The sequence below is a fragment of the Tinamus guttatus genome, unplaced genomic scaffold (assembly GCF_059628265.1).
Source record: "Tinamus guttatus ecotype Peru unplaced genomic scaffold, ASM5962826v1 Tinamus_guttatus_pri_ptg000240l, whole genome shotgun sequence".
NCBI lineage: Eukaryota > Metazoa > Chordata > Aves > Tinamiformes > Tinamidae > Tinamus > Tinamus guttatus.
Genome location: NW_028288774.1, coordinates 11,592,491 through 11,605,478, shown reverse-complemented (window position 1 = coordinate 11,605,478; position 12,988 = coordinate 11,592,491). Strand labels below are relative to the sequence as shown.

The following is a 12,988-nucleotide window of genomic DNA, read 5'->3' as shown; positions in this document are numbered from 1 at the left end:
CGCCAGTAGCACAAGTCAGCTATTCAGTGCTTTGCATCCGCTTGAATGTTTAGTCTGCAAGGAGTCTCAGACATACTCCAAAGTAGAAATGCTGTGTTTGTATCTAAAAGCCAAAACTACATTCTCTAAAGTGTCAACTTACACTGACAGCCCATGCCCTGTCACAGGATCAGCTTAGGGTTCACATCAGGGACGCTTTGCTAGTCTGCACAGGATAACCGCAAACCCGAGCAGAACCTGCAATAACAAAACTCCCATTAATTTTGTGAAGATACAGCTTTTTGAAGAGTACATGACAAAATCCCAACTTGGGAAGCCTCTTTTACAAAAACCATTAGGGCTTGAATCTCTGCTGCCTCTTTTGTCTTTTGACTCAACATCCCACAAGAGAAAAAGATCTGGCTAAGCAACTAACGAGCTAAACCTAAGAAAATCTCTTGACTTTTGGTAAGAATTTTGTTCATTAACTGCAAGATTCATCCAAGCAAGTGGAATTCTTTTATAGTCTAGTAGACAAATTAACTCATTTTATTCAGGAAACAGAAATTTTCTTTAATTTGTGCATTAATTTTAGCCTTTTACTGAATGAACTGAACTTCCCTGCATATCCTTGTGCTGACAAGCCCTACATAGAGCTAATGATACCATGAAAACAAATCCCTGCTTTTAACACAGGATTTCTCAGACTATTTAAGGGACTTACAGTCCTATACTGTCTGATCTTTTAGACAGAAGCAAGAAGAGCCAGGAGAAGCTTCCCCCCCACCCTTGCACTGCAAACCAGTGTGATTGCCATTCCTGTTGCAACATCTGCCTTTCCAGACATAAAGATGGAACAATAAAGAAAGCATCATGCCACATAATGTAATTTTGGTATCCAGAAAACAAAATAAATACTCAAAGATAACTTGATCTGTCTTTTTATACCCCTATTCTTTTTTAGCACAGACTGCATCTCATAGTGGAAACAAGCTCTTCCATTTCAAACCATGCTAGGCATCGCATGAATTTACTTGCTGTTCTGCTTTGTACCAAATCACTATTGATACCACTATCAACACGAACAGATGCACATTACAGTCACTCAGTTTGCATTCCTATTGCATCTTCTAGCATTTATTATATACATGCTACTAAAGTGCTGGTCTCACTACTCCACGCCCCTCGTTCTAGCTTTAAGTGCAGAACATCCGGCCAGCAGCTCTGCCTGCAGCAGAGCGACAAACATCTCAACCCTGAGACCATAAACCGTTGTGATAATGCTAGGTGAGAAGTAAAAATCAGCAAGAACTTACAAGGAATAATACATATTCAATTATTGCAAAATGGATTATACTAGTGAACATGTGCTTACCTTCCTGCAGGTACCTACAGAAACCCGTGAGGCACATTATACGCATATGTAAAACACCATTTCAGGAGTCTGTCCCATCCACACTCAAACCAGGAGACTAACATTTCTCTACCTCAGTGGGAAAATACCGAGCACCAGCACAGCCCTGGTCTTCAGCTGTACACCTCTAAAACAAGCATATCAAGCAATGCCAATTGCTGCAAAAGCACTACGTTCTGCTACTCCAAAGGCATACAACAGAAAAACAAGTGCTTTTTTGTTTGCTTGCTTGCTGCAGATATTACACACGTAAAAACCAGCATGCCCTCATGTACAACACAACCTCCGCCAAGAGCAGCACAAGCTCCAGATCCATCCAACATTTGAATTTCACCCACCCAAGCACCGGCTGGATTTCAGCCATCCAAGTAACCGCCTTAAACAAGGAAGAATCACCCGAAGCTGCTGGATAAAAGCCGCGGATAAGGGCAGACCCTCAACCCGCCTGCCCGCAGCCTCGGCCCCCACCTGCAGCGGCTCTGGCGACGCGGCGCCCGCACCGCCGCCTAGCAGGGACACGGGCACGGCACCCGGAGAGCTGCTGCTGCTCACGGTACACATATATAGTGCTGCTGCTCAGGGTACACATATATAGACATATAATAGGCGTATATTTAAAGGCAGCCCGGTCGCTACCAGGTTAACTACCAACCTCACCTATTTCCGAGCGGTCCCCGCCAGCCCCGGCTCCGCTCACGCTCCCGCCCAGCACGGGCAACCGCGGAAAGAAAACGTCGTCTTTTTTTTTTTTTTTCCCTCGGATGTTTTACAGAAGGAGGAGGAACGAATCCACAGCAAAGAGCCCGACCTTGGGCGCACGCCCCCCTCCCCGGGGCCCTCTCTCGGAGCTCCCTGGGGCTCCAGGGGCAGCTGCTGCCGGGGGAGCAGAGGGGGAGCCTCTTCCCTGCTCTCCCCGCCTCACCTGCGCTCCGCGGCCGCCGCAGCTCCGCCAACGTCCCGGCGGGCGCTCAGGTGCGGAGGGGGCGCGAAGGCGGCGGCGCCGCCCGCCCGCCGCAGCGGGGCCTCCGCTCCCCGCCCGCCCGCCCGCCGCAGCCCCGCCCCGCGCGCGCGGCCCCTCCCTCCCTTCCCGCGGCCGTTAGGACCGTTACAACTTGCCTCGCGCCTTCCCCTCAGCGACCGTTAACTGCCCCCCTCCTTCTTCCCCCCCCCCCTCAGTGCCTTGCGGCCTCCGCTCTTCAGACGCCCCCGCAGACACTCGCGTACGCTCCGGCAGCTCGGGGAGACAGAGCCGCCGCCGTTGTCGGCGACCATCGCCCCACGTCGCGCCCCCCCTCCCCAACAGCCGCGGGAAGGGGGTAGGTGATGAGGGGGCGGGTGAGGGGAGCAGCCTCCCGGCTCCTCCCGGCGGCAGGAGGCTACGCGGTGCCGCCCCCGCCTCCGCAGGTGCCCTGGGGAGGGCGGCGAGGCCGGCGGCGGCTGCAGCCCAACCCCGCCGCCGCCGCTCGCCTTCTCGGCTCGCCGTGATTGACAGGCAGCCGCGGCGGCCGCCCACGCTCCGCTCCCTGAGCCGGCAGGGCCGCGGCGGAGGGGAAGCGCGAAGGGGAGCAGTGCGGGAGCGCCGCAGAGCCGCCTCCTCCCGCTGCTTGTGTTGCCCATGTGGCCAGAACCTCGGCGCCGCGTCCCGACGGCGACGAGGGGGCACGAGCACGTGTGTGGGTCAGTGTAAAGATTTGAAGCGAACCTGCTGGCTTTGCCTGAAATGAAAAACGTGCCTTTCTGTCAGTGCAGGTTTGGGCAAAGATGCTCCTGGTGGGAGCTGGAAGGTGATGTCTTCTCAAAACATGAGCATTCCTGCAGCATTGTTGACCATGGCCTGAGATATCAAAACCATGGCTGGCTCCTCACCTCTTGAAAGGTGTTTGCCCACTGAAGGTGATCCGTTTTGTATTACTGAAAATGCAGCACCCACTCCCTCACCCAGGACTTTGGTCCGGAAGTAAGAGGCCTGAGGAAAAGATCTTCATCGAGCTGCTATATGTTCCTTGGGTTCTGCCAGTAATTATTTGATACAGTGAGATAACTATGTGATCCTTTCCTTCCTTCAGATCAGTTGTCCCTAAAAATACTGTAACTTGCTAAGCATATACTTCACAAAATGTGTCTACAGACCAGTGTTTTCCTAATGCAGCAATGTGAATATTGGCAGGTTTAATTCGTTACATTAGTGACATTAACATAATTTACTGGAGAGTGGAAGGAGCAAATGTTCAGGTAATGGGCCAGTTAAGTCAGTGAGGTAACCTCAGTATCCTTTTGCTGAAAGTCACTAATTCCTACAATCAACTTTTTAAAATTTTCTTAGTAATGTTATTTAGATAGATTTTTTAGATATTTAAATTATTTAGGTAGATAGATCAATTTTATCTATTTTTTCTCCCGCATTTTAAAATAAACAGGGCAATTTTCACTTCTGAATATGTATGGAATATTTTGTTATTTGCTGTTAGATAAATCTCATGCTGCACATGAGACATATCTGCATTCACTGTTAAATAATCAATAAACATGTGTTTTCTTTCCAGGAATTTTAAATCAGATTCTTAGCTGTTTTAAATCAGTATGCCTCCACAAAGTTAAGACATGCCAGAAAATTATACCAGCTAAAATTTTAGTGTCTGAATTAAAAGGCTTTTTGAGATTCATATGATGGTAAGTATCTTAGTAACTTTATTTTTTTAATTTTGCATTCCTGAAAACTGAATGAGAAATAAAAGATGCCCAAGTCCTTTCCTATAGAATAACAAATGGACCATTATAATATAGATGGGTCAGCGCAATTCTTTTTATGTGCTCCTGTTTTATAAGGTTCTTATGTTCATGCTAATAGTTCAGCATGACTCACCTACAGTACATATCACTGCCACAGCTGTTGTAAACCTTCCTCTGAGTCAGAGAGTGACTTTATGACCCAGAATTCTGGCAGTGAGTACTATCCTAGTGATTTTTCCAATTAAGAGAGAATTGCTAGTGTCAGTGCAGTGTGAGTCAGAGTTTGATGTAAGAGGCAAAACTGGACTCATCAGTTACTACTGGGCTCGCTCAGTATGTCCTCCCCTCCGAAATTCAGTGACATGAAAACCTGGAATGAGTCTGATGGGAACTCCTTTCATGGTTCAGAAAGTGAGCTGGAACCAGGGAATTAGCTCTGCCAAGTCGCGAGCGCTCTGACCTCTGTGCTAGTGATCTGCCACTCATCACTGCAGGATGCACAGCAGTTTGCAGGAAGATGAGACCAGCATCAGTGAAACAGCAGAGAGGCAGCAGGGCTTCTCTTCTTTACTCTAGGAAACCATTTGCTTCTTGGGCATACCAGCGAGCAGGAGGTGTAATGTTCAAACTGTATGTATTTTTGCCTGTGATTCTTTGTGTTTTATTGCTGCAGGACAGCAGCTCAATTCTGCCTCACCTGGTTTTGAATAGCAAAATTTGTGTCCCCTCTACCAACTGATTACTTCTGAGAACATATTGGAATTAGTCAACGAGCTACCCTTAACTCAAAATCCTGCCAAAAGAAAAGGGTCCAATGTTTAGGAGTTGGTATAGGCTGAAGCTAGGAGAGCAAGACAAGCTACAGTTTAGGCTGGCCTCAATCTAGGGTTCTGGCTTTGGCATGGAGATCTTACCAATGTGTACAAATACCTGAGGAGAGAATGTAAAGAGGATGGGGCCAAACACTTCTCAGTGGTGGCCAATGACAGGACAAGGGGTAGTGGTTATAAATTGAAACACAGGAAGTGCCATCTCCATATGAGAAAGAACTTCTTTACTATGAGAGTGACAGAGCCCTGGAACAGGCTGCCCAGAGAGATTGTAGAGGCTCCTGCTTTGGAGATCTTCTAAACCTGCCTGGATGCGACCCTGTGCCACATGCTCTAGGTGTCCCTGCTTAAGCAAGGGGGTTGGACTAGATGATCTCCAGAGGTCCCTTCCAACCCCAACCGTTCTGGGATTCTAGTCTTGATTTAGCAGGATTGAGGGAGTGATTTTAGAGCTTGGCTTGAATCTGTGGAGTTAATGAGAAGGAATTGTTGCTGGGGATGCTTTGATCTCGCTGGACCGGGTAGAGGACCCTAGGCGAGGGCTGAGAGAGAAGTGAATGACTTGTTTTGTATTTCTCTTATGACCTTCCGCCTGCTTGCAGCAAAGAGCATGTCACGTTCCTGCAACATGCCTCTTTCAGTGAAATTCTTGCCTGTGAAGGAAGGGCATGGGCTGAGCCTGCTCTGAGGGACTCTGCTGATGAGATCTTTTTTTCTTTTTTCTTTTTTTTTTTTTTTTAAATCGCATGTTAGTGAATATAAATCAACCTTTGAGAGGTAAACGGTTAGGCATGGTTTTGGTTTTATGACAAGTTGGCTAGGGATGGAAGTGATAAGATGCTTCCTTTCCATGGGTCCTATCTGCAGTGAAACAGCTGACCTGCATTAGCTACCAGGGCTTAAAAACACCCCATCTCTCTCTTTCTCTTTCTCTCTCAAGTGGTGAGAACAAGCCTTGTTTAATTGCAGATACCCTTGAGTGATCTTTGAGGCTTTTCAAATTTTGTGGCTGAGAAAGGAAGAGGGGATTTCTGCCACAAAAACCTCTGCATCCTCAGGTAATCCCTCTCAGAAGAATGATGAGCTGATAAACTGCAGCTCTCACAAGCTTGTGGTTGTCACTCTTGCTTGTTCCTTTTAAAAAAACGAAGCAAGGGCCCACTGACAACAGTGCATATAGCAACCAAGTCCCCAGTGGACTTTTGCTGTCCTGGGGGAAAGCAGCAGCTCATAAATGACACATCGGCTCTGGGCCCTTCTCTTAAAAGGCTTACTTCCTTCAGAATAGCAATATGTATTTTATTTATCTAGCTATGTTGATGTATGTGTGTATATATATTTTGGGATTTTTACATTTCCAGCATTTTTTTTTACCCTATGTATTCTCTTAAACAGAAAGATATTATACAGAGGTGATGAAATAAAAGTAACAGAAAGTAAACAAGATGATGGCAGAGTCTAGCAGAGACTGATGAGACAAACATTTCCAGACCAGCAGTTCTGCATCAGGTATGTAAAGCCATGCAAAATGAGTATATCTGCATTTCCTTAAGGCTTATTTGAACAATATTAAGGTCAACTCACATTTGGCCTCAAAATCATGTCATATTTCCTCATCTCTATCCTGCTCTGAAGTGAGGCAATGGGGAAGTGAAGGAATTGGAATGACTGGGTACAAGTGTCTTTTTTTTCTAACTCCTTCAGTTGCTGAAGTTTCTTTATACAAAAGGGTGTTCCAAAAATTCTTAAGTATTTCATGCATAACTATGGTTGTGAAGAATTTGGACTATGAACCATTGGGTTGTATTTTTTTACAAGTTTACTTTTCATATTAAAAAAAATACAGAACCTATAAGTACATGTCCATGGGACCAGATAGGATGCATTCTTGGGTGTTAAATGAGAAGCTTATGCCAGTACAAGGCACTTTTTTGACCTTTGAAAGGTTGCAGTGATGAGGGGAGGACCCTGGTGACTGGAAAAAGGCAAATGTCTTGCCCATCTTCAGAAAGCACTAAGAGGACTATTCATGGAACTGCAGGTGGCTCAGTCTCACTTCAGTCCTTGGGAACGTTATGAAGGAAATCCTCCTAGAAGCCCTTTCTAGGCACATGGACAAGATCGTGACTGGGAACAGCCAGCATGGTTTTAGCAAAGACAAACCATACCTGACCAACCTGATCATCATATGATGAAAGGCTTAGTTCAGGGAACATCTAGAAAGTGGAAAATGTTGTTTGCCTTGACTTTATCAAGTGACTTTATCAAGACTTAGTCTCCTGTAGCATCTTTGTATTTAGGAGATACACTATTACAGGGGAGTCACGAGGTGGTGAAGAAGTAGCCAAGCCACTAGGCTTGAAGGGGAGCAGTCAGCAATTAAAAATCCCTTTGGTGACTGCTTATGAGTGATGGTCCTTGGGGGTTGTTGCTGTTTGATATCATTAGAGTAGAAACTTCAGTGGTGAGAGGCTTTAGGACTGTTCTCAACAGCGGATCCTGTTTAGAGGAGGGAGACGACGTATGTGAAACATATATTGGAACTGGGTGGTTACTGGGTGGAAACAGTTTGTTAAGCAGGTGTATGGCATGCCGGCTGCTTGGCTGGCCCTTTTGTTTCGTAGTACCCTCCATATTATCCCTATGATCACTTTTCTTGTGTCTGTCTAGTGTAAATCAAGATAACTTTATTGAAGTGAATAGAGCCACACCATATTTGTTTTGGTTAAATATAAAATTTAAATTGGAGCCTTGTTTTGGTGCAGTAAACTTGGTAGGAGCATAAGGGAGAAGCATAACTTAAATAACATTTGGGAAATATATATATGCATATATATATATATCAAAATGAACAAACAATACACAGTGAGTCATGTCCAGAGGATTTTCCGATAAAAGAAAGATGGGTACTCTTGGGAAAATAACTCTCTTTTTGCATATCTGTAGCTGGAGTGGTACCTACCCATTGTGTTTTGACAGTGCCTCTGTTTGCTCTGTAGTGCATTGTGTGCTGGCCCCTGGGGAAGAGTATTGCTTTGTGTTCAGAATTTGAACTAATTTCTGAATTCCTGTTGTTCAGGAGCACTATCAAAAACTAACCCTGTGCATCTTGAGTCACAGTGTTGCCTCTTGGTGCCTGGTTCAGCACCCTTGTCTCACAACAAGCTGCTAGTGATGCTTCTGCACTTAGGAGTGCTCTGTGAGGCTTGTGGGACACATCTGCATGGTATGAGCAGGCTCTGAGCGAGTCACTGCAGGACAGACCACAGGCATTCCTGGATTGGGAGAGGCGTTCCCAGATTAGGACAGACACCACACAGATTAGCAAAGAGGTCTTCTAGTTGGATTTCAGTGATACTGATTTGAAATATGATTTGAAAGCTGGTTTGTCTGGCAAAAAAAAGACTGTGCACAGCCGTTTTACACATGGCCAAAGGCTGTAACTGACATATAGCCTAGAGACATGACAAATGCCACTGTCTTAAGGAATCTGCTATAGCACCTGGCTGCTAAACAGATTCATTCTTATAAGCTGGTGGCACTGTTGCCCTGAAGCAAAACTAACTGTGCTAAGGTGGAAAGCAGCAGAACAGGGCACCTTTGCTTTTAAAGGCTTTGAAACCCAATGAAGTGGGGTGGCTTTGGTCAGGCTGGGTGGTGGCAGCCCGGCCACCTCTATTGTGTATAAAACTCAACATACGGCATAGAGAAGGGGCTCTTGTGACACTATTTCAGCTTTGTTCTCATGGTAACCATTATGTCATCAGGATACCATGGTTACTATAATATTCCTTATATTTCAAATGTTAAAAAAGACAGGAAAAAAAAAACTTCCCAAAGTTGATAATGATGTATTTATTTCAAATTGAGTAATCATAAAGAAAAATCAACCAACAGTTGTTAGTATTTCAGAGAAAAGCCATTCAAAACCATGAAAAACTGTTTTAATTAGTAATTGCTGATTCTGCTGCTGTCCCTGTCAACATATGGTACATGTCCTGGGGTTTCCTTTCTCTCAGCTTGTATCACCAGCAGCCATTTTGATAAATACATTCTTCAGAAGACAAGTGGTCATATTGAAAGCTCTGGAAGCTTAATTTGCACATGAAGTAAAAACCTCAGTTTGTGCAGAAGTTGGAAATATACCCCTAAAAAGGATATGATAGGGGCTGTGAGGTTATCTCATTTTAGAGATTCAAAAGAATGCAAAGAAGCCTTGGCTTGGATACCTTCAAGGTGTCGGAGCATATGGCCCGAGAGAAATCAGAAAGGCTGCTTTTTATTCCTCATTTTAGCATAAAAAGTACTTTGCTGTATGCATTCTAGGGCCTATGTCTGCAGACCTCTAAGACTGCAGCTTGAAAGATGCCTTTGTTTGAAGGAGAGAATGTGTTCTCTGATATGTATAATTTTGAAAAGAATTTGATTATGACAACCAGAAGAGTGTGGGTTTTGTTGTTGTGGGGCAGTGGTTATGTAGAATAAGACCAGGAAAAAAATAAAACAGGTAATGGCTATCTCTTCAAAAGAGACTGGTGTTCTTGGGAGCTTTTGTGTTAATAATTACTCCTCTGAAGACTACTTAAAGGAATTGGTGGGCATTCTGCACACAGTTAGTATCAGATCCTGTGCGATGTTTTAAGACAGAACCCCCAAACTCAGCGTATTTAAAATCACAAATTCGCTTCTTGAATTCTTAGCCGCGGAGTTCAGAAATGTTCAGTTGATACAGGGCTGTTTTTGAAAGGGTAGAAAAGAAGGTAACAAAATGTTAGGGGTTAAGATTTGATGTCCTAAAATAAATTTGATGTCCTAATAGTTCCAAAATCAAACATCCTTTGTTAGTTTCTGTAATTACTTGATTTTGTAATTCTTTTTATTCTTTTCCCTGCTATTTGTTATACCTGATAGACATATTGTCTTTTAAATCAGGTAGTAAATTCCTAAGGCCAGAATTATAGCTTCCTTTGTTAGCAGCACGTCAACTGAACAGGTCCCAAACTGAACAAAGCAGGTAAGACCCTTTTAAAAGCATGAAGATATACATGCTGGCTTTTAAGTGCTAAAAGGTGTTTTTATTTATTCTTTTTTTTTCTCTCCTGTAAATAGGCATGTAATCCATTGGCAAGTACAGTATGTGAAAGGTTATTGTATTAGCCAACAAGCAAAGGACATTTCTTTGCTACCATGGAAACCATACCCCAAAGAAGCTAATGAGATATATAGTTGACTCCCAAAATGTTTCTCTTCAATATGCGTCAAGCTTCTCAGAGTAGTTGAGTATCCAAGATATCCTTGGATTCATCTGACCTCTGCAGGAGCCATGCTGTCAGCTTTTAGCTCTCAAGACATTGGTTTTGCATGCTTTTACTATGCTTGCTGTTGCATATTTTATATACAAATAGTCAAATACAAAAGTTCTGGCAAAAACACCAATCAACAGCCCAATCTTCCTGTACATACAAATCCATAGTCTAGCTTCAGCTGCTGCAATTTCAGGGGAATAAGGAGGGGCAGAAACACGGTATTGAATGGAAAGGCTGTTGCTGTGAAGAATCTTGTCTCTTGATTATAGAAAAGAATCCATGCCAGCAAACACTTAGAGGTGTTTCTTAACATTTCTTTCCCCTCTAGATTAAGCAATCAGCTGTCCTTTCTTAATGTTCACTGTACCCTAGCTGATTTTCTACATCTGTTGTAGTCTTGCAAATATTAGTAAACAAGGATTTCACAGCAAGCATTGCTGCTAGGCAGAATCAATAGACACCTCAAATATGAGGCCTGTGTAAAGATATTTACCTGTTTGTCATACCAATTTAGGAGGCTTCCTGCCTTAGACTGAAGAAAATTCATATGAAAAATTATTCTCGGGAACAGAAATACAAGCTGGCATAATTAGGAGTCAACATACATGTTTGGTTTAAGTCCCGTGGAATAATGTTTCATAGAAAGTGTCTTCTGACTTGAAATATTGCTATTAAGGTCAGAAATGTTTGAAAAATAAGGAATTTCAGGTGGCTCATTCAGAGGAGAAAAAAAAAAAAAGTTCAGTGATACTTGCTAAGCTTTCCATATGGCTGGGATAAACAAATGGCCTTTGCCACTTCAATTAATTTATTGCCAGTACATAGCAGCAATTGTGGCTGTGCAGAGAGATGTATATGAATAGTAGTAGCCTCAAGGGATCATGGTATGACAAGACAAAATGCTAAACCAGGGGCTAAACTGATCAGGGCATTATGGTCAATACATTGGGCAGAGTTAATTTCTGTATCATATTTCTAACAGATCATACCATAGAACATAATTCTTTTGGTTTTAATAGTATCTGACGTCTTTAGAATGTCTCCAGTGTATTGGAAGAGGATGAGATTTGGCTCTGGCTGAAGTAGTTTTCAGGCAATATAATCAATTAGGAATTTAACCTATGTATCATGGCAGGGTGACATGAGAAAACATATACATAAAGCCTTCTCTTTGCTGAAAATAACTTGAGAAGGCATCAAGGACCTGTATGCTGTACATAGAGGAAGTCAGCATATGCTCTGCAAGACTGCTTTGTCTGGCACCTGAGGCTGTTTTCAAGCTTTTTCTTTGAATTCTTTTAGTTGGTATTCATTCCCAGCCTTGTTGTCACTTAGCATTACTGAACTGCAAGCAGCAGCCGTGCCCTTTCTTTCCGCCTCTTGTGACAAAGCCTAGTTTATCAGGCAATGCTCGAAAGTTGTTCTGAATTTCAACTTATGAGAGCTTATGAATTAAGTTTTGTCTGCTTGAAAATATTAATAATAAAAGAATGACACTAAAGGAAAACTAAATTTCAATAAGGTTATACCAGGCAAATGTTTTCTAATCTAAATTTCTTTCTCTCTTCTATCACATTGATACTCCTTTTGCAGTAGAGGGAACTAATTGTTCCCTCTAACTAAACAATTATTTTTTCTGATATACCATATGCAGAATATGTGCAGGAATCCTTTGTTAATGAAACCAGTCTTCTTAATGCCTACACATAACTTTACTTTTTGTCATTACATAAACTCTGCACAAAAAAAAAAGAGCAAAATATAGTATGATGTACTTTTCGCTGGAAGAAAAAGGAATATAAATATACAAAATTCAAGAATATTGAATGGAGCCTTTACTCTTATAATCTGGAAGTAACTATTCTGGAAAACATTACTGCTTTTGCTTAACAGTGCTATCTGCCATAATTAGTACCTTCCCTTGTGCAAAATGTGACAACTATTGAAGGCTATATACTACAAGAAATCTGGAAATCTTGTTTACTGTACAAAATATGAAAAGTTGGAGAAAGAGCAAACCATATCCAACATGAAGTGTTTGGGTAATACATACCAGTTGCATGCATGATGCACATGGTGGGAATCACTGGGCATAGGATCCATATTGCACTCCAACGTAGATTTCAGACAAATTCAGCAGGAGAAACTGAATGGTCATCCAGACCCACAATGGAGGATGAATTTTTGCTTAAGGAAGTGATTTAGCTGTGGCCAAATGTCATAGCACAAAGGAGCATCTATATCCAGGAATGTCTGTTACTGTATCTTATTTTTCAAAATGGGGGGAATGAACTGCCACTGACCTTAAAAGGAGCAGATAAGAAGAGGTCTGATTAAAGAAAGAAGATGCTGTTACTCCAAACTATACTGGGTGTTACTGGTCTTCATGTTTCCTTATATTGGCTCATGACCAGGTGGACAGTTTTTCAAATGTGACCAAAATCAGGGCATTGAAGGGAATGGGAAGCTGTCCTTATTTTCTTTCATGTCATGTTTTGAAGCATCCTTTATAGGTCAGATACAGTCACAGGGGGACTGTTGCTCTGTTTCTGAGTGGTAGTAGTTAAACTTCATGTTTCCATCTGTCTTTCTATATAAAGAAAGATATAGATAAAGATAAAGAATATAATCAAAACAAAGCAATAAGGAAGTTTGAGAACTGTTAAAAGGGGTCATTAGGATGTATTGCAGTATCTTACCCCATCAGGGAAATAGAGTTTGCTTAATTG

At 42.9% G+C, this 12,988-nt stretch overlaps 1 protein-coding gene across 4 annotated transcripts in view; it reads right to left on the bottom strand.

Annotated features, from left to right (window-relative positions):
* The window catches only part of PTPN5 (protein tyrosine phosphatase non-receptor type 5), a 67,103-nt gene extending 64,709 nt beyond the window's left edge, over nucleotides 1-2,394 (bottom strand). For 3 of the 4 annotated variants that reach the window (XM_088525852.1, XM_088525857.1, XM_088525853.1), the window contains exon 1: nucleotides 2,316-2,394. The gene's annotated coding sequence lies outside the window, so the exon portion shown is untranslated. The remainder of the gene's footprint in view (nucleotides 1-2,315) is intronic. The other variant, XM_088525856.1, reaches the window with a different exon arrangement.
* Nucleotides 2,395-12,988: the final 10,594 nt, after the last annotated feature.